Raw genomic sequence first — 19,688 nt, forward strand, 5'->3', positions numbered from 1 at the left:
TAATCAGTTCCATTGATTTTATATTGAAAAGCCACAAATTCTGTTAGCTTTAGTGTGAAAACAATGTTGGCGCCAAAATCTCAGAAATGTTTCATTGTCAATATAGAGCCCAGTAATAATGTAAATGCATTATAAAGCATATATATATATGATATACGTTCGAATTCGATTCATTAGGCTATCACATTTTGTATTGTGTTTCTTGACCATTTTTGATTACGTCAAAGGCAGATTATTCAGAGAGAAGGCAAAATGCCACTATCCAGATTTGCGATGTTTAAGTTCTATTTTGCCCGAATGTATTGCTAAGACCGCGTGGCCTAATGGATAAGGCGTCTGACTTCGAATCAGAAGATTGCGAGTTCGAGTCTCGTCGTGGTCGAAGACTTTTTGCAGTAGCATGACCGAGGAATTTCGGCAGGCGATTTCTAAATAGCGATCCGTATTCACACGGCAATGTCAAAGTCAGCACAAGTTTTCGATCAACAAATATAAGATATCCTTGCAAATACTTTTTTCTTCTTCCTGAAATGAGAAATAAAATGCAGTCACTATATATATCTACATCTTTTGTATACCTTTATTGGATCAGATCACCCTGTAGAAATATACGGCGTATATTAAATGCGCGATCTTGAAACAGATTTTCAATGGAATCGGCATTCAGAGTCCGATTTCGTGTTTTGATTTTGAAAAAGACACTTTTGGCACGAAATTCACGGGTACGGCTGCGATCAAGTAAAATGATAGCAGGAACTCGTGCACTTTTATAGACCACCGTTTATGAAATCGATTTATGTCTAATAAACATTAGGTGGCAAATATAAAACTCACTAGATTGCAGTTATCGTGTATTTTTCCGTCTTCTACAAAGTGCCAAACGATACAATAAAAATTAACCGCCCAACGTGGGGCTCGAACCCACGACCCCGAGATTAAGAGTCTCGTGCTCTACCGACTGAGCTAGCCGGGCAGATGTATACCAATTGTAAAGAAATGGGTGTCGTTTGTAAGAAGCGGTTAGTGCGATAGTTATTTTTGAGTCAACCTGTTTGTCCATGACTATTTGTTACATCTAAAGAACAAATGCAAAACTATTTAATCAGTTCCATTGATTTTATATTGAAAAGCCACAAATTCTGTTAGCTTTAGTGTGAAAACAATGTTGGCGCCAAAATCTCAGAAATGTTTCATTGTCAATATAGAGCCCAGTAATAATGTAAATGCATTATAAAGCATATATATATATGATATACGTTCGAATTCGATTCATTAGGCTATCACATTTTGTATTGTGTTTCTTGACCATTTTTGATTACGTCAAAGGCAGATTATTCAGAGAGAAGGCAAAATGCCACTATCCAGATTTGCGATGTTTAAGTTCTATTTTGCCCGAATGTATTGCTAAGACCGCGTGGCCTAATGGATAAGGCGTCTGACTTCGAATCAGAAGATTGCGAGTTCGAGTCTCGTCGTGGTCGAAGACTTTTTGCAGTAGCATGACCGAGGAATTTCGGCAGGCGATTTCTAAATAGCGATCCGTATTCACACGGCAATGTCAAAGTCAGCACAAGTTTTCGATCAACAAATATAAGATATCCTTGCAAATACTTTTTTCTTCTTCCTGAAATGAGAAATAAAATGCAGTCACTATATATATCTACATCTTTTGTATACCTTTATTGGATCAGATCACCCTGTAGAAATATACGGCGTATATTAAATGCGCGATCTTGAAACAGATTTTCAATGGAATCGGCATTCAGAGTCCGATTTCGTGTTTTGATTTTGAAAAAGACACTTTTGGCACGAAATTCACGGGTACGGCTGCGATCAAGTAAAATGATAGCAGGAACTCGTGCACTTTTATAGACCACCGTTTATGAAATCGATTTATGTCTAATAAACATTAGGTGGCAAATATAAAACTCACTAGATTGCAGTTATCGTGTATTTTTCCGTCTTCTACAAAGTGCCAAACGATACAATAAAAATTAACCGCCCAACGTGGGGCTCGAACCCACGACCCCGAGATTAAGAGTCTCGTGCTCTACCGACTGAGCTAGCCGGGCAGATGTATACCAATTGTAAAGAAATGGGTGTCGTTTGTAAGAAGCGGTTAGTGCGATAGTTATTTTTGAGTCAACCTGTTTGTCCATGACTATTTGTTACATCTAAAGAACAAATGCAAAACTATTTAATCAGTTCCATTGATTTTATATTGAAAAGCCACAAATTCTGTTAGCTTTAGTGTGAAAACAATGTTGGCGCCAAAATCTCAGAAATGTTTCATTGTCAATATAGAGCCCAGTAATAATGTAAATGCATTATAAAGCATATATATATATGATATACGTTCGAATTCGATTCATTAGGCTATCACATTTTGTATTGTGTTTCTTGACCATTTTTGATTACGTCAAAGGCAGATTATTCAGAGAGAAGGCAAAATGCCACTATCCAGATTTGCGATGTTTAAGTTCTATTTTGCCCGAATGTATTGCTAAGACCGCGTGGCCTAATGGATAAGGCGTCTGACTTCGAATCAGAAGATTGCGAGTTCGAGTCTCGTCGTGGTCGAAGACTTTTTGCAGTAGCATGACCGAGGAATTTCGGCAGGCGATTTCTAAATAGCGATCCGTATTCACACGGCAATGTCAAAGTCAGCACAAGTTTTCGATCAACAAATATAAGATATCCTTGCAAATACTTTTTTCTTCTTCCTGAAATGAGAAATAAAATGCAGTCACTATATATATCTACATCTTTTGTATACCTTTATTGGATCAGATCACCCTGTAGAAATATACGGCGTATATTAAATGCGCGATCTTGAAACAGATTTTCAATGGAATCGGCATTCAGAGTCCGATTTCGTGTTTTGATTTTGAAAAAGACACTTTTGGCACGAAATTCACGGGTACGGCTGCGATCAAGTAAAATGATAGCAGGAACTCGTGCACTTTTATAGACCACCGTTTATGAAATCGATTTATGTCTAATAAACATTAGGTGGCAAATATAAAACTCACTAGATTGCAGTTATCGTGTATTTTTCCGTCTTCTACAAAGTGCCAAACGATACAATAAAAATTAACCGCCCAACGTGGGGCTCGAACCCACGACCCCGAGATTAAGAGTCTCGTGCTCTACCGACTGAGCTAGTCGGGCAGATGTATACCAATTGTAAAGAAATGGGTGTCGTTTGTAAGAAGCGGTTAGTGCGATAGTTATTTTTGAGTCAACCTGTTTGTCCATGACTATTTGTTACATCTAAAGAACAAATGCAAAACTATTTAATCAGTTCCATTGATTTTATATTGAAAAGCCACAAATTCTGTTAGCTTTAGTGTGAAAACAATGTTGGCGCCAAAATCTCAGAAATGTTTCATTGTCAATATAGAGCCCAGTAATAATGTAAATGCATTATAAAGCATATATATATATGATATACGTTCGAATTCGATTCATTAGGCTATCACATTTTGTATTGTGTTTCTTGACCATTTTTGATTACGTCAAAGGCAGATTATTCAGAGAGAAGGCAAAATGCCACTATCCAGATTTGCGATGTTTAAGTTCTATTTTGCCCGAATGTATTGCTAAGACCGCGTGGCCTAATGGATAAGGCGTCTGACTTCGAATCAGAAGATTGAGAGTTCGAGTCTCGTCGTGGTCGAAGACTTTTTGCAGTAGCATGACCGAGGAATTTCGGCAGGCGATTTCTAAATAGCGATCCGTATTCACACGGCAATGTCAAAGTCAGCACAAGTTTTCGATCAACAAATATAAGATATCCTTGCAAATACTTTTTTCTTCTTCCTGAAATGAGAAATAAAATGCAGTCACTATATATATCTACATCTTTTGTATACCTTTATTGGATCAGATCACCCTGTAGAAATATACGGCGTATATTAAATGCGCGATCTTGAAACAGATTTTCAATGGAATCGGCATTCAGAGTCCGATTTCGTGTTTTGATTTTGAAAAAGACACTTTTGGCACGAAATTCACGGGTACGGCTGCGATCAAGTAAAATGATAGCAGGAACTCGTGCACTTTTATAGACCACCGTTTATGAAATCGATTTATGTCTAATAAACATTAGGTGGCAAATATAAAACTCACTAGATTGCAGTTATCGTGTATTTTTCCGTCTTCTACAAAGTGCCAAACGATACAATAAAAATTAACCGCCCAACGTGGGGCTCGAACCCACGACCCCGAGATTAAGAGTCTCGTGCTCTTTTTTTTTTATCTTTATTATGATCACACTTCATATATACATATCACAGTTTGAAAATACACATATAAATGAAAACATTCATATAACTTATTGTCCTGTCTCTGAAATGATAACGTTCGACATTTTATATAACAATATTGCGTGAAATATTTTCCACTAACTTCGAATTCACTGTCAGATTATAAAACTTTTTCTTTATTTTTGTCTTTTTTTTTTTTTTTATATAAAACAATAAAAACAACATTTGAAACAGTTCAAGAAAAAAAAACCATAAATGTTTACATACGCAAATATTCTATTTTAATGTATTTTCCATGTGATACATAAAAAACGGCTGGTTTCCAGACCAGAATTTTAATTCACCGGCACAACAATAAATCAATAATTTTTTCGTGTATAAACATATATTATTTTCCATCTTAACTGTTTATTCATTGAAACATTATGAACACAGTCTATATTTCTCCGCGTATCTTTCCATCCTTGGAATATCACGAACGTAACAATCAATGTCACAAGTGTCCCATTTTCTTACGTCATTAAATCGATTTACGCAATGCATTGCGATTTCAAAGTCCGATTTCTCGCTGTCCAAATTTACATGTCTGATTTCTCGTGTCGCTATACTACACATAACTACGGTGTCTCTGTTTTTCACTTTTCCTATTATGCAACTTCCGTCAGATCGTCTATTAAAAACAATTTTGTGATAATGACTGTCTGTACTAAGATTGTTCCCAGTAATTATCAATTTCGGATCTAAAGTTTTTATTCCGTCCTTTTCTTTATTTTCTATATTGCCAACTTCGGTGTTTACATTCCTTTTAATCATCGAACCGTTACACACTGTTCTTTCCGTTAATTTATTGTCCTCATTTGTTTTGTCCAGCGATACACTAACTGGTTGGACAACTTTCAATACAGGTGTAATGTTCATCTGCTCGGGGGCTACTAATGGGAGATCTAAGTGACAATCGTATTGTGATTCACCTTCCGAGTCCATTATCACCTCTGAATTATCCGGATTATCGCTATTACATGTCTTATCAACGTCATTATTAGTACTTTCTGCTCTTTCCTTCCATGTTTTCATCCTTTTATTGTCTCTCTCTCTATTTGATCTTGACTTATGTTTCACTCCCCTATTGAGGTGTACTAAATCACCCCTTGTCCAAACCAATGAAATACGCATTTTGTCACCTAAATAATGAGAGTTCCATGTCAGTTGCTCATATTCATCAATAATACTGTTAATTAAGGCGACTAAAGGCTTCGGCAATGTTTCCATTATGATTTCCCTGATAGGTACCTCTATTTTCACAAGAAGAATAGTAAAGTTCACAAAACAACAATAAAACGCAAAATAATTTTCAAAAATGTCAGTAATTTAACTTACATTACTGTTATAATAGTTATATTTACTAAATCCGGCTGGTAATATCCAAATCCTATAGAAATAATAACACAATAACAGGAGCAATCCCATTTCTATGTGAAAAAGTCCGTGTATATTAACATTAAGCAGATGTATACCAATTGTAAAGAAATGGGTGTCGTTTGTAAGAAGCGGTTAGTGCGATAGTTATTTTTGAGTCAACCTGTTTGTCCATGACTATTTGTTACATCTAAAGAACAAATGCAAAACTATTTAATCAGTTCCATTGATTTTATATTGAAAAGCCACAAATTCTGTTAGCTTTAGTGTGAAAACAATGTTGGCGCCAAAATCTCAGAAATGTTTCATTGTCAATATAGAGCCCAGTAATAATGTAAATGCATTATAAAGCATATATATATATGATATACGTTCGAATTCGATTCATTAGGCTATCACATTTTGTATTGTGTTTCTTGACCATTTTTGATTACGTCAAAGGCAGATTATTCAGAGAGAAGGCAAAATGCCACTATCCAGATTTGCGATGTTTAAGTTCTATTTTGCCCGAATGTATTGCTAAGACCGCGTGGCCTAATGGATAAGGCGTCTGACTTCGAATCAGAAGATTGCGAGTTCGAGTCTCGTCGTGGTCGAAGACTTTTTGCAGTAGCATGACCGAGGAATTTCGGCAGGCGATTTCTAAATAGCGATCCGTATTCACACGGCAATGTCAAAGTCAGCACAAGTTTTCGATCAACAAATATAAGATATCCTTGCAAATACTTTTTTCTTCTTCCTGAAATGAGAAATAAAATGCAGTCACTATATATATCTACATCTTTTGTATACCTTTATTGGACCAGATCACCCTGTAGAAATATACGGCGTATATTAAATGCGCGATCTTGAAACAGATTTTCAATGGAATCGGCATTCAGAGTCCGATTTCGTGTTTTGATTTTGAAAAAGACACTTTTGGCACGAAATTCACGGGTACGGCTGCGATCAAGTAAAATGATAGCAGGAACTCGTGCACTTTTATAGACCACCGTTTATGAAATCGATTTATGTCTAATAAACATTAGGTGGCAAATATAAAACTCACTAGATTGCAGTTATCGTGTATTTTTCCGTCTTCTACAAAGTGCCAAACGATACAATAAAAATTAACCGCCCAACGTGGGGCTCGAACCCACGACCCCGAGATTAAGAGTCTCGTGCTCTACCGACTGAGCTAGCCGGGCAGATGTATACCAATTGTAAAGAAATGGGTGTCGTTTGTAAGAAGCGGTTAGTGCGATAGTTATTTTTGAGTCAACCTGTTTGTCCATGACTATTTGTTACATCTAAAGAACAAATGCAAAACTATTTAATCAGTTCCATTGATTTTATATTGAAAAGCCACAAATTCTGTTAGCTTTAGTGTGAAAACAATGTTGGCGCCAAAATCTCAGAAATGTTTCATTGTCAATATAGAGCCCAGTAATAATGTAAATGCATTATAAAGCATATATATATATGATATACGTTCGAATTCGATTCATTAGGCTATCACATTTTGTATTGTGTTTCTTGACCATTTTTGATTACGTCAAAGGCAGATTATTCAGAGAGAAGGCAAAATGCCACTATCCAGATTTGCGATGTTTAAGTTCTATTTTGCCCGAATGTATTGCTAAGACCGCGTGGCCTAATGGATAAGGCGTCTGACTTCGAATCAGAAGATTGCGAGTTCGAGTCTCGTCGTGGTCGAAGACTTTTTGCAGTAGCATGACCGAGGAATTTCGGCAGGCGATTTCTAAATAGCGATCCGTATTCACACGGCAATGTCAAAGTCAGCACAAGTTTTCGATCAACAAATATAAGATATCCTTGCAAATACTTTTTTCTTCTTCCTGAAATGAGAAATAAAATGCAGTCACTATATATATCTACATCTTTTGTATACCTTTATTGGATCAGATCACCCTGTAGAAATATACGGCGTATATTAAATGCGCGATCTTGAAACAGATTTTCAATGGAATCGGCATTCAGAGTCCGATTTCGTGTTTTGATTTTGAAAAAGACACTTTTGGCACGAAATTCACGGGTACGGCTGCGATCAAGTAAAATGATAGCAGGAACTCGTGCACTTTTATAGACCACCGTTTATGAAATCGATTTATGTCTAATAAACATTAGGTGGCAAATATAAAACTCACTAGATTGCAGTTATCGTGTATTTTTCCGTCTTCTACAAAGTGCCAAACGATACAATAAAAATTAACCGCCCAACGTGGGGCTCGAACCCACGACCCCGAGATTAAGAGTCTCGTGCTCTTTTTTTTTTATCTTTATTATGATCACACTTCATATATACATATCACAGTTTGAAAATACACATATAAATGAAAACATTCATATAACTTATTGTCCTGTCTCTGAAATGATAACGTTCGACATTTTATATAACAATATTGCGTGAAATATTTTCCACTAACTTCGAATTCACTGTCAGATTATAAAACTTTTTCTTTATTTTTGTCTTTTTTTTTTTTTTTATATAAAACAATAAAAACAACATTTGAAACAGTTCAAGAAAAAAAAACCATAAATGTTTACATACGCAAATATTCTATTTTAATGTATTTTCCATGTGATACATAAAAAACGGCTGGTTTCCAGACCAGAATTTTAATTCACCGGCACAACAATAAATCAATAATTTTTTCGTGTATAAACATATATTATTTTCCATCTTAACTGTTTATTCATTGAAACATTATGAACACAGTCTATATTTCTCCGCGTATCTTTCCATCCTTGGAATATCACGAACGTAACAATCAATGTCACAAGTGTCCCATTTTCTTACGTCATTAAATCGATTTACGCAATGCATTGCGATTTCAAAGTCCGATTTCTCGCTGTCCAAATTTACATGTCTGATTTCTCGTGTCGCTATACTACACATAACTACGGTGTCTCTGTTTTTCACTTTTCCTATTATGCAACTTCCGTCAGATCGTCTATTAAAAACAATTTTGTGATAATGACTGTCTGTACTAAGATTGTTCCCAGTAATTATCAATTTCGGATCTAAAGTTTTTATTCCGTCCTTTTCTTTATTTTCTATATTGCCAACTTCGGTGTTTACATTCCTTTTAATCATCGAACCGTTACACACTGTTCTTTCCGTTAATTTATTGTCCTCATTTGTTTTGTCCAGCGATACACTAACTGGTTGGACAACTTTCAATACAGGTGTAATGTTCATCTGCTCGGGGGCTACTAATGGGAGATCTAAGTGACAATCGTATTGTGATTCACCTTCCGAGTCCATTATCACCTCTGAATTATCCGGATTATCGCTATTACATGTCTTATCAACGTCATTATTAGTACTTTCTGCTCTTTCCTTCCATGTTTTCATCCTTTTATTGTCTCTCTCTCTATTTGATCTTGACTTATGTTTCACTCCCCTATTGACGTGTACTAAATCACCCCTTGTCCAAACCAATGAAATACGCATTTTGTCACCTAAATAATGAGAGTTCCATGTCAGTTGCTCATATTCATCAATAATACTGTTAATTAAGGCGACTAAAGGCTTCGGCAATGTTTCCATTATGATTTCCCTGATAGGTACCTCTATTTTCACAAGAAGAATAGTAAAGTTCACAAAACAACAATAAAACGCAAAATAATTTTCAAAAATGTCAGTAATTTAACTTACATTACTGTTATAATAGTTATATTTACTAAATCCGGCTGGTAATATCCAAATCCTATAGAAATAATAACACAATAACAGGAGCAATCCCATTTCTATGTGAAAAAGTCCGTGTATATTAACATTAAGCAGATGTATACCAATTGTAAAGAAATGGGTGTCGTTTGTAAGAAGCGGTTAGTGCGATAGTTATTTTTGAGTCAACCTGTTTGTCCATGACTATTTGTTACATCTAAAGAACAAATGCAAAACTATTTAATCAGTTCCATTGATTTTATATTGAAAAGCCACAAATTCTGTTAGCTTTAGTGTGAAAACAATGTTGGCGCCAAAATCTCAGAAATGTTTCATTGTCAATATAGAGCCCAGTAATAATGTAAATGCATTATAAAGCATATATATATATGATATACGTTCGAATTCGATTCATTAGGCTATCACATTTTGTATTGTGTTTCTTGACCATTTTTGATTACGTCAAAGGCAGATTATTCAGAGAGAAGGCAAAATGCCACTATCCAGATTTGCGATGTTTAAGTTCTATTTTGCCCGAATGTATTGCTAAGACCGCGTGGCCTAATGGATAAGGCGTCTGACTTCGAATCAGAAGATTGCGAGTTCGAGTCTCGTCGTGGTCGAAGACTTTTTGCAGTAGCATGACCGAGGAATTTCGGCAGGCGATTTCTAAATAGCGATCCGTATTCACACGGCAATGTCAAAGTCAGCACAAGTTTTCGATCAACAAATATAAGATATCCTTGCAAATACTTTTTTCTTCTTCCTGAAATGAGAAATAAAATGCAGTCACTATATATATCTACATCTTTTGTATACCTTTATTGGATCAGATCACCCTGTAGAAATATACGGCGTATATTAAATGCGCGATCTTGAAACAGATTTTCAATGGAATCGGCATTCAGAGTCCGATTTCGTGTTTTGATTTTGAAAAAGACACTTTTGGCACGAAATTCACGGGTACGGCTGCGATCAAGTAAAATGATAGCAGGAACTCGTGCACTTTTATAGACCACCGTTTATGAAATCGATTTATGTCTAATAAACATTAGGTGGCAAATATAAAACTCACTAGATTGCAGTTATCGTGTATTTTTCCGTCTTCTACAAAGTGCCAAACGATACAATAAAAATTAACCGCCCAACGTGGGGCTCGAACCCACGACCCCGAGATTAAGAGTCTCGTGCTCTACCGACTGAGCTAGCCGGGCAGATGTATACCAATTGTAAAGAAATGGGTGTCGTTTGTAAGAAGCGGTTAGTGCGATAGTTATTTTTGAGTCAACCTGTTTGTCCATGACTATTTGTTACATCTAAAGAACAAATGCAAAACTATTTAATCAGTTCCATTGATTTTATATTGAAAAGCCACAAATTCTGTTAGCTTTAGTGTGAAAACAATGTTGGCGCCAAAATCTCAGAAATGTTTCATTGTCAATATAGAGCCCAGTAATAATGTAAATGCATTATAAAGCATATATATATATGATATACGTTCGAATTCGATTCATTAGGCTATCACATTTTGTATTGTGTTTCTTGACCATTTTTGATTACGTCAAAGGCAGATTATTCAGAGAGAAGGCAAAATGCCACTATCCAGATTTGCGATGTTTAAGTTCTATTTTGCCCGAATGTATTGCTAAGACCGCGTGGCCTAATGGATAAGGCGTCTGACTTCGAATCAGAAGATTGCGAGTTCGAGTCTCGTCGTGGTCGAAGACTTTTTGCAGTAGCATGACCGAGGAATTTCGGCAGGCGATTTCTAAATAGCGATCCGTATTCACACGGCAATGTCAAAGTCAGCACAAGTTTTCGATCAACAAATATAAGATATCCTTGCAAATACTTTTTTCTTCTTCCTGAAATGAGAAATAAAATGCAGTCACTATATATATCTACATCTTTTGTATACCTTTATTGGATCAGATCACCCTGTAGAAATATACGGCGTATATTAAATGCGCGATCTTGAAACAGATTTTCAATGGAATCGGCATTCAGAGTCCGATTTCGTGTTTTGATTTTGAAAAAGACACTTTTGGCACGAAATTCACGGGTACGGCTGCGATCAAGTAAAATGATAGCAGGAACTCGTGCACTTTTATAGACCACCGTTTATGAAATCGATTTATGTCTAATAAACATTAGGTGGCAAATATAAAACTCACTAGATTGCAGTTATCGTGTATTTTTCCGTCTTCTACAAAGTGCCAAACGATACAATAAAAATTAACCGCCCAACGTGGGGCTCGAACCCACGACCCCGAGATTAAGAGTCTCGTGCTCTACCGACTGAGCTAGCCGGGCAGATGTATACCAATTGTAAAGAAATGGGTGTCGTTTGTAAGAAGCGGTTAGTGCGATAGTTATTTTTGAGTCAACCTGTTTGTCCATGACTATTTGTTACATCTAAAGAACAAATGCAAAACTATTTAATCAGTTCCATTGATTTTATATTGAAAAGCCACAAATTCTGTTAGCTTTAGTGTGAAAACAATGTTGGCGCCAAAATCTCAGAAATGTTTCATTGTCAATATAGAGCCCAGTAATAATGTAAATGCATTATAAAGCATATATATATATATGATATACGTTCGAATTCGATTCATTAGGCTATCACATTTTGTATTGTGTTTCTTGACCATTTTTGATTACGTCAAAGGCAGATTATTCAGAGAGAAGGCAAAATGCCACTATCCAGATTTGCGATGTTTAAGTTCTATTTTGCCCGAATGTATTGCTAAGACCGCGTGGCCTAATGGATAAGGCGTCTGACTTCGAATCAGAAGATTGCGAGTTCGAGTCTCGTCGTGGTCGAAGACTTTTTGCAGTAGCATGACCGAGGAATTTCGGCAGGCGATTTCTAAATAGCGATCCGTATTCACACGGCAATGTCAAAGTCAGCACAAGTTTTCGATCAACAAATATAAGATATCCTTGCAAATACTTTTTTCTTCTTCCTGAAATGAGAAATAAAATGCAGTCACTATATATATCTACATCTTTTGTATACCTTTATTGGATCAGATCACCCTGTAGAAATATACGGCGTATATTAAATGCGCGATCTTGAAACAGATTTTCAATGGAATCGGCATTCAGAGTCCGATTTCGTGTTTTGATTTTGAAAAAGACACTTTTGGCACGAAATTCACGGGTACGGCTGCGATCAAGTAAAATGATAGCAGGAACTCGTGCACTTTTATAGACCACCGTTTATGAAATCGATTTATGTCTAATAAACATTAGGTGGCAAATATAAAACTCACTAGATTGCAGTTATCGTGTATTTTTCCGTCTTCTACAAAGTGCCAAACGATACAATAAAAATTAACCGCCCAACGTGGGGCTCGAACCCACGACCCCGAGATTAAGAGTCTCGTGCTCTACCGACTGAGCTAGCCGGGCAGATGTATACCAATTGTAAAGAAATGGGTGTCGTTTGTAAGAAGCGGTTAGTGCGATAGTTATTTTTGAGTCAACCTGTTTGTCCATGACTATTTGTTACATCTAAAGAACAAATGCAAAACTATTTAATCAGTTCCATTGATTTTATATTGAAAAGCCACAAATTCTGTTAGCTTTAGTGTGAAAACAATGTTGGCGCCAAAATCTCAGAAATGTTTCATTGTCAATATAGAGCCCAGTAATAATGTAAATGCATTATAAAGCATATATATATATATGATATACGTTCGAATTCGATTCATTAGGCTATCACATTTTGTATTGTGTTTCTTGACCATTTTTGATTACGTCAAAGGCAGATTATTCAGAGAGAAGGCAAAATGCCACTATCCAGATTTGCGATGTTTAAGTTCTATTTTGCCCGAATGTATTGCTAAGACCGCGTGGCCTAATGGATAAGGCGTCTGACTTCGAATCAGAAGATTGCGAGTTCGAGTCTCGTCGTGGTCGAAGACTTTTTGCAGTAGCATGACCGAGGAATTTCGGCAGGCGATTTCTAAATAGCGATCCGTACACTGCATGAACGCATGCGTTTACTAACATTTAATTTTTCAATAAATTTCTTTCTACTTAAGTTTAGAAATATACTTGAAATTTAAGGCAAATTATACTACAAGTTTGTCAGAAATTACTGAATTGCTTCGATTTGAAAATTAATTCACATTGAAGTAAATTTACAATACAATATATTTCAAGTTTATCAGAATTTATAAAAAGTTTTTTAGTTGGAATTGAATAACGAATAATGAGAATTTAAAATATTTTCTACTTCTAATTTATGAGAATTTAATCTGTTATGTTTTTTTTTGCAATTTAAAGTCTAGTTAAATTACATTTGACCCCATCTTTAATGAGAGTTATTTTTATAGTATACATATAGTTAGGAGTGGTTTAAAGCAAATTAGCACAATATAGCATTTATTTTATATTCAAGTTATTCTATTTCTTTTTTCTTCTTTGCATGTGTTCACTGAATTATCGGATACCGAGGAAAGTTACTATACATTACTTTTGTGCAGACATTTGAGACAACAGTTATTTAATCTTATAGGTTGGATATATCGGCTTATAAATCATTTATTAAAAAAGACTATGTTTTGGGGTCAAAGTTACTACTAATTCTTTACTCCCCTTTCCATTATTATATAACTTCTTCAAGTTACATTGCAAATTCTAATTTTCCTCGTACATAATTTAACAATTTTGGGGTTATTAAGAAATATGGCTTTTAGTTTTCTCAATTTAATTGTTTCATAGTTTTTATGTCGGGGCTTATTGTAGCCGACTATACGGTATAGGGTTTTTCTCATCGTTGAAAACGTTCTGTACGGTTGCCTATAACTTAAATCCACTTCATCTGAATTTTGGTGGATATACATATATATATATATTGAGTTTTTTGAAATTAAATTTAATTTATTTTCTACTAGTGTGGACACAGAATTCAATATTAAGTAAACTTAGTTGTCTCATCGGCAAATATGCCACATCTCCTTATTTTTATAAACATCAAATATGGTGTATTATGCTATTAAACGGTTTAATCATTCGTATATTATTCGGCATTATTTATATTCCTTTGCATTATCATTATAGTCAGTGTTTTTAAATTTTGCAATAAATAAGCATATGTTGTAATTGTTCAGCATACATCTAGTTTTGCTTAGTATGAATCCAAAATTGTATCCTTATGTTCGTAGAGTTTACCTCCCTTTGATTGCAAAAGATGCATCCAGGGGAACTAACTGCGCTGCATTTACAACAACGTTGTATTTGGTTATTCTTAAATATTAGATACATGCTGATTGGTTAATTTACCGTTTATATCTTTCTATTTACTACCACAACAATGCCAGCACATAAACGAATTTGTAATATACAATCAAGGTTAAAAAAAAATAGAAAAAGGACATGGCTATTTTCCTAAACAGATCATATATCTAGTATCTGTTTATGTAAACAAAACAATTGAAAGAGTCTGGCCAATCTTTGAATTAAGAAGCCGAAGAAAAATAAAAATATGAAGCAAGTGCAAGACTTAATAGTGTCCTGTGAAAATGTGTCCACCTGGACAGTTTTTCATTGAATTTTGGTATTTAATAATGTCCATTAATTGCCATGAAATATTGTCGCTTAAGTGGACATATTTTTACTGCAAAAACCATGAAATAGCGTTAACCACAGGACAACTTTCATAGAATCTGCTATTAAATTGTGTCCTCCAAGGGAAGTAATACAAAGGTCATTAAAAAGTTTTAATATACTTGAATTTTAATAAAATCTGAACAATTGAAGAGAAACTCGCATGACTGATTAATATACAAATGTTAACAAACATATTATGGTTGGAAACGAATATAGAGACATTAATTTCTTTGAAATACCCAGTTAATGCTAATGACAATGAAAGAAGAAAGTTTGTAAAGTATAAAAATCAAATTTAAGCAACTGTACTATACTTATAATGAGAAGAAGACAAAATAAAATATAGAATTTTGGTATAAATAATGTTCATTGTAATAAAATGTTGTTCTGTAAGTGGACAGCATAGTGCGGTGACAGAAGTGTAAAAAGTCGTCTAGAACGCGAGTTTAATCTCCCCAAATAACACACGGCTAAAAATGGTCTTAACTTAAAGACAAATATGTCTTCTTTCGTTTTTGCCCTGTCGCCAAATTTCGTACGGTCACATTTTTCTAAAAAGTTGTTTTAATGACTAGTAGTACATTTGAGAATTTCAACCCCCCTTTTTGAAAATAAAAAATTGTGTGTGTTTGCTTACATTTTTATGAAATAGTTTTTCCTAAAACAATATTTATATGTAAAATATTCTATTCAGTATTTTATTTTCTTCTAATCTATAAAATTTGCGAAGTTTGGACTGTTTAAAAATGAGGTTATTTTAATTGCAAATTTAGACACAAACTTTAATTTCTTCTTCATAGTAGTAATAAAGAGTATCCCATTATATTTTAAGCATATAGTAATTCATAAAACTAATAAGTGATAAAAATTTCGGTACCAAAATATGAAAAAAAACTTAAGAAATCAATGGAATAAGAATGAGAAAAAACTTCAATTTCAACACGGAACTGAATCACTTGCCTTCCGTCACATTTTGTTTATTAGTCAATAATTTACTCTCAACTGATACATGGATTTACTACCTTTTTCGCTATTATATACACATATTTTCATTTAAGTGCACTGATATATGCCACATACGTTGTTTGAATATGTTTATATTCTATGTTTTTTTGTATACTTTGTCAGAAAAGTCTCATTGTAAAATCAAAATAATTGACGGATAGTTTCAGTAAATATTCCGTGATATATTAAGTCCGTTGCAACTTGCTCCATTAAGTCCAAAGAAAGGACAAAAGTCGTTAAATTTTATGCAGTGCTTAAAAAAATCGACTGAAATTTTTAGTCAATTTACCAGTATAGGGAAGTCGATTTTTGTATCTGCATTTAAATAAAAGATTGTATGAGGTGAATACAAGATATTTCATGCGATAGCTGTTAATTTGAAGAACTCTGTGCAGACAGTTTATCATAGTTCATGCAACAAAAGTTAAACAAGTAAACATATTGGTTCCCCCTTTAGAGCGAGGAAGCTTCTAATCTCTGATATTTAATGACGACATACAATTATCGGACTGTTGTCCACATTTCGGGTATTTGGACGCGTTCTATAATTCAATCGTTCAACTGGAGCGCTTGAATTTTGTTGCAACAAAACATTTCATAAAGATACAAACGTTTGAATCAGATAAGCGTATTAAGAATGTTTTATCCGTGTCAGAAAAGTTTATGGTTAAACAGTTTCCCGTCCATCTTTTAAACTTCAAACACTCTGTAATTTTGATTGCATTACAAATTATTTGCTAAAAACGAAAAAAATAAATCCAAACCCGTGGAAGCAGATATCTCAGATCAGGAAACTGCTTTTAATAATTTTATTTTGGCTATTGAAAACAATTTAATGGTAAGTCCCATGACACAGTTACTTGATAAATATAAATCTTACCTTCCGGTTGATTCTAATTTAAAATATTCTACTTGTAGAATGCAGTCTTAACTCATTTCGGCTGTTGTCTATGGTCGGGTTGTTGTCGCTTTGAAACATTCAACATTTCCGTTCTCAATTATATCATTTGATTTTTAATTATAGAAATTCAGTTGTCAAACAACTTCAACAAGTTCAAGGCAAATATAACATAATATTTAGTAGCAAAACAACCATTTGAGATGCCATATCAGCTGCTAGTCAATTGAAAACTGACCTCGAAATCTCAATGTCAACTGTAATTGATACAAATCACGGACAGATATTTCATTCCGCTACAAGTATACTTATAAAAGACATCGAAGCTCTACAGAAGAATATCCAACTTCGGATGAATTGTCTCTTTCTTCTTCAATTCAGTCAATGCCTTCGTATTTATTGCAATTCATTTTATTGTTACTCGATGAAACTGCATACAGACAAGACTATATTGGAAAATGGCACCAGAGAAATTGCGTATATGCTAATTAACTGTTGAGTCAATCGTTTGTGTGGCCTTTCCCCCCTCCTTTTCATTTAGGATTGGCATTACAAATGTACCATGCGTTTGGATCAAAACACCTTGTTAAAACTTTGATTGCCAATGGATTGTATGCTTCTTAAAGTGAAGTGCGACGCTAGTACGCTATCTAATGTGTAACCAGCCATGAAATTGAGCGAATTCAAGATAGTGTGTATATATACGTCTCGTATAATGTTTCCCAGCATCTTTGCAGACAAGCATAATGGATGTCATCGCACCTTCCAAAAACCCCTTTAGATCTCTGTTAAATCTTGGATGAATTGAAAGGGATAGCTTGAAGCATTTTTAGGAACAAATGTCTTCGAATTTCCTACAATACCTTGTCTGTGCTTTTAAAGAAAAACTCAAAATAACGTGTTTGCTTTGAGCAGAACCTTTCATGTGCAGACCTGTGGCCATGAGTGAAATGTGTAGAAATATTAAAACATGTCTTGTGACGGTTGATGAAAAAGAAGATGATGGAGATGACGGTTGATTTGGTATAAAGCTTTTTGCACTGGTACACACGGTCCCAGCCCCCAGGTTAGGGGAGTGTTGGCGCGCCCTTAAAAAAGTTAAACGCCGCCACATTCTGTATGTGCCTGTTTCAAGTCACGAGACGGTTATGCAGTGTTTGTTGTTTGTTTGTTTCTTATTTATTTTGTACATTAAACAGGCCGTTAGATTTTTCGTTTGTTTTACATTATTCGTTTCGGAATCGAAGACTATGCAGTATAACTTTTATTCATTGTTGAAGCCCGTACAGGACCTATAATTGTTAATTTATGTCTCATTTGGAGAGTTACGTGTAATTGTCTCATTTGCAATCATATCACATCTTCTTTTTTTTATATGGAATACTTTTGAAGTTTTTGGTACGTTGCAAGGAAAAAAGGGGGATATAGGTACAAAACCTATAATATAATAGATATCTACCAGAATTAAATACACATCAACAGATAATACTATGGAAGCAGTAATAAACGTGAACAACAACCAAAAGCAATGAGTAGTCTATAAAAAACCTGAAGTATCGGCAAATTCAATTTTAGGTCATATTTGACTGAAGAGTTATATTGCTTTAGATTGATACCTCAACCAATATGATTGTTTAAAAAATAATTTTAAAGTATTGCCCTGCATGACACTTAATTGTTTAAGCGAAATTAAAAAATTTCATAAGGTTAAGGTGCTCAAAACATTTTAAAGGTTGAAAACTTGTTTTTTGAACTTTTGTACAAAAACGTCGTTTTAGGATTTGTTTTGATAAAAAATCTCAATGATTAAGGTTTATGTATAATAACAAACATTACTAAAGCCAAAAACAGTATCATTTGTATTTAGGTATAGTTTAGAAATAGAAAAAAATGTCAAAATTGAAACCCTCCCAAATTTCCACAGATTTTTACATATGACCTTTGACCTCAATTTGAAAAAAATGTGACCATATCAAGTCATGACGACAGGCATATTATTATAGTACACGATGTCTTCTTTCCAATTATATATTATATAGGTGTGTGTTCGGTGGGGAGATTAAATTTAAAAAAATCTGCCTTCAGTCACCGCACTAGCAGTTAACAATAATAGCTACAGGTATGAAATATGGTCCAACTACAGGACAATATTTATAAGTAGTTAGTGTTATTAAAATATGTCTAGTATGTCCTTGGAAAATAATACTGAAAAGTATTTTGAACTTAAATCATTATACATGTACTTATCAAAAAAATATAAATAAGAAGATAAGGATGGTATACATGTGTACTAATGAAACAACTCTTTTTCAAAGTAACAATGTATTCAAATTCGCAATTATACATGTAGGTTACAATACGTATAGTTTACAAGGCGATAAATATCATTTAATACTTTATCATATAAAAAATTGTCTGTGTGGACACATTATCCTGAGATAAAATATCCCCCTGGACAGAATTATAGAATTAGATAATGTCCACGTCCATGGACACTTTTTCATACCTGAGGGCATATTTTGCATAGGAAATCGTGTCCATGGACAGTATTTACTATGAAATAATGTCCAGTGGACACTATTTCATGAGGGACACTATAAAAATCCTACACAACCACTACGAAATGTAGAAATGTAGAAAATCGGTCTTTTTTTTCAAAATTCCGTTTTTTTTATTTTTGATATCTTACACTATTTATTTCGTATCTGATAATTCATTTACTGTAGTTGCAAACAGATTCCCTTATACAAGTGTGTGTGACACTCTGTCCATGATATTAAAACAAGTATGACAATGATTATAGGAAAAT

At 34.4% G+C, this 19,688-nt stretch overlaps 6 non-coding genes across 6 annotated transcripts; all 6 read right to left on the bottom strand.

Moving 5' to 3' along the window:
• Positions 1-900: 900 nt before the first annotated feature.
• Positions 901-973, bottom strand: Trnak-cuu (transfer RNA lysine (anticodon CUU)). The gene has a single exon. It is a non-coding gene; the product is annotated as a tRNA-Lys (tRNA).
• Positions 974-1,999: 1,026 nt separating this feature from the next.
• On the bottom strand, positions 2,000-2,072 carry Trnak-cuu (transfer RNA lysine (anticodon CUU)). Its single transcript has one exon. It is a non-coding gene; the product is annotated as a tRNA-Lys (tRNA).
• A 4,726-nt stretch (positions 2,073-6,798) lies between these two features.
• Positions 6,799-6,871, bottom strand: Trnak-cuu (transfer RNA lysine (anticodon CUU)). The gene has a single exon. It is a non-coding gene; the product is annotated as a tRNA-Lys (tRNA).
• A 3,627-nt stretch (positions 6,872-10,498) lies between these two features.
• On the bottom strand, positions 10,499-10,571 carry Trnak-cuu (transfer RNA lysine (anticodon CUU)). Its single transcript has one exon. It is a non-coding gene; the product is annotated as a tRNA-Lys (tRNA).
• A 1,026-nt stretch (positions 10,572-11,597) lies between these two features.
• On the bottom strand, positions 11,598-11,670 carry Trnak-cuu (transfer RNA lysine (anticodon CUU)). The gene has a single exon. It is a non-coding gene; the product is annotated as a tRNA-Lys (tRNA).
• Positions 11,671-12,698: 1,028 nt separating this feature from the next.
• On the bottom strand, positions 12,699-12,771 carry Trnak-cuu (transfer RNA lysine (anticodon CUU)). The gene has a single exon. It is a non-coding gene; the product is annotated as a tRNA-Lys (tRNA).
• Positions 12,772-19,688: the final 6,917 nt, after the last annotated feature.

The sequence above is a fragment of the Mytilus trossulus genome, chromosome 3, assembly GCF_036588685.1.
Source record: "Mytilus trossulus isolate FHL-02 chromosome 3, PNRI_Mtr1.1.1.hap1, whole genome shotgun sequence".
NCBI classification, from domain to species: domain Eukaryota; kingdom Metazoa; phylum Mollusca; class Bivalvia; order Mytilida; family Mytilidae; genus Mytilus; species Mytilus trossulus.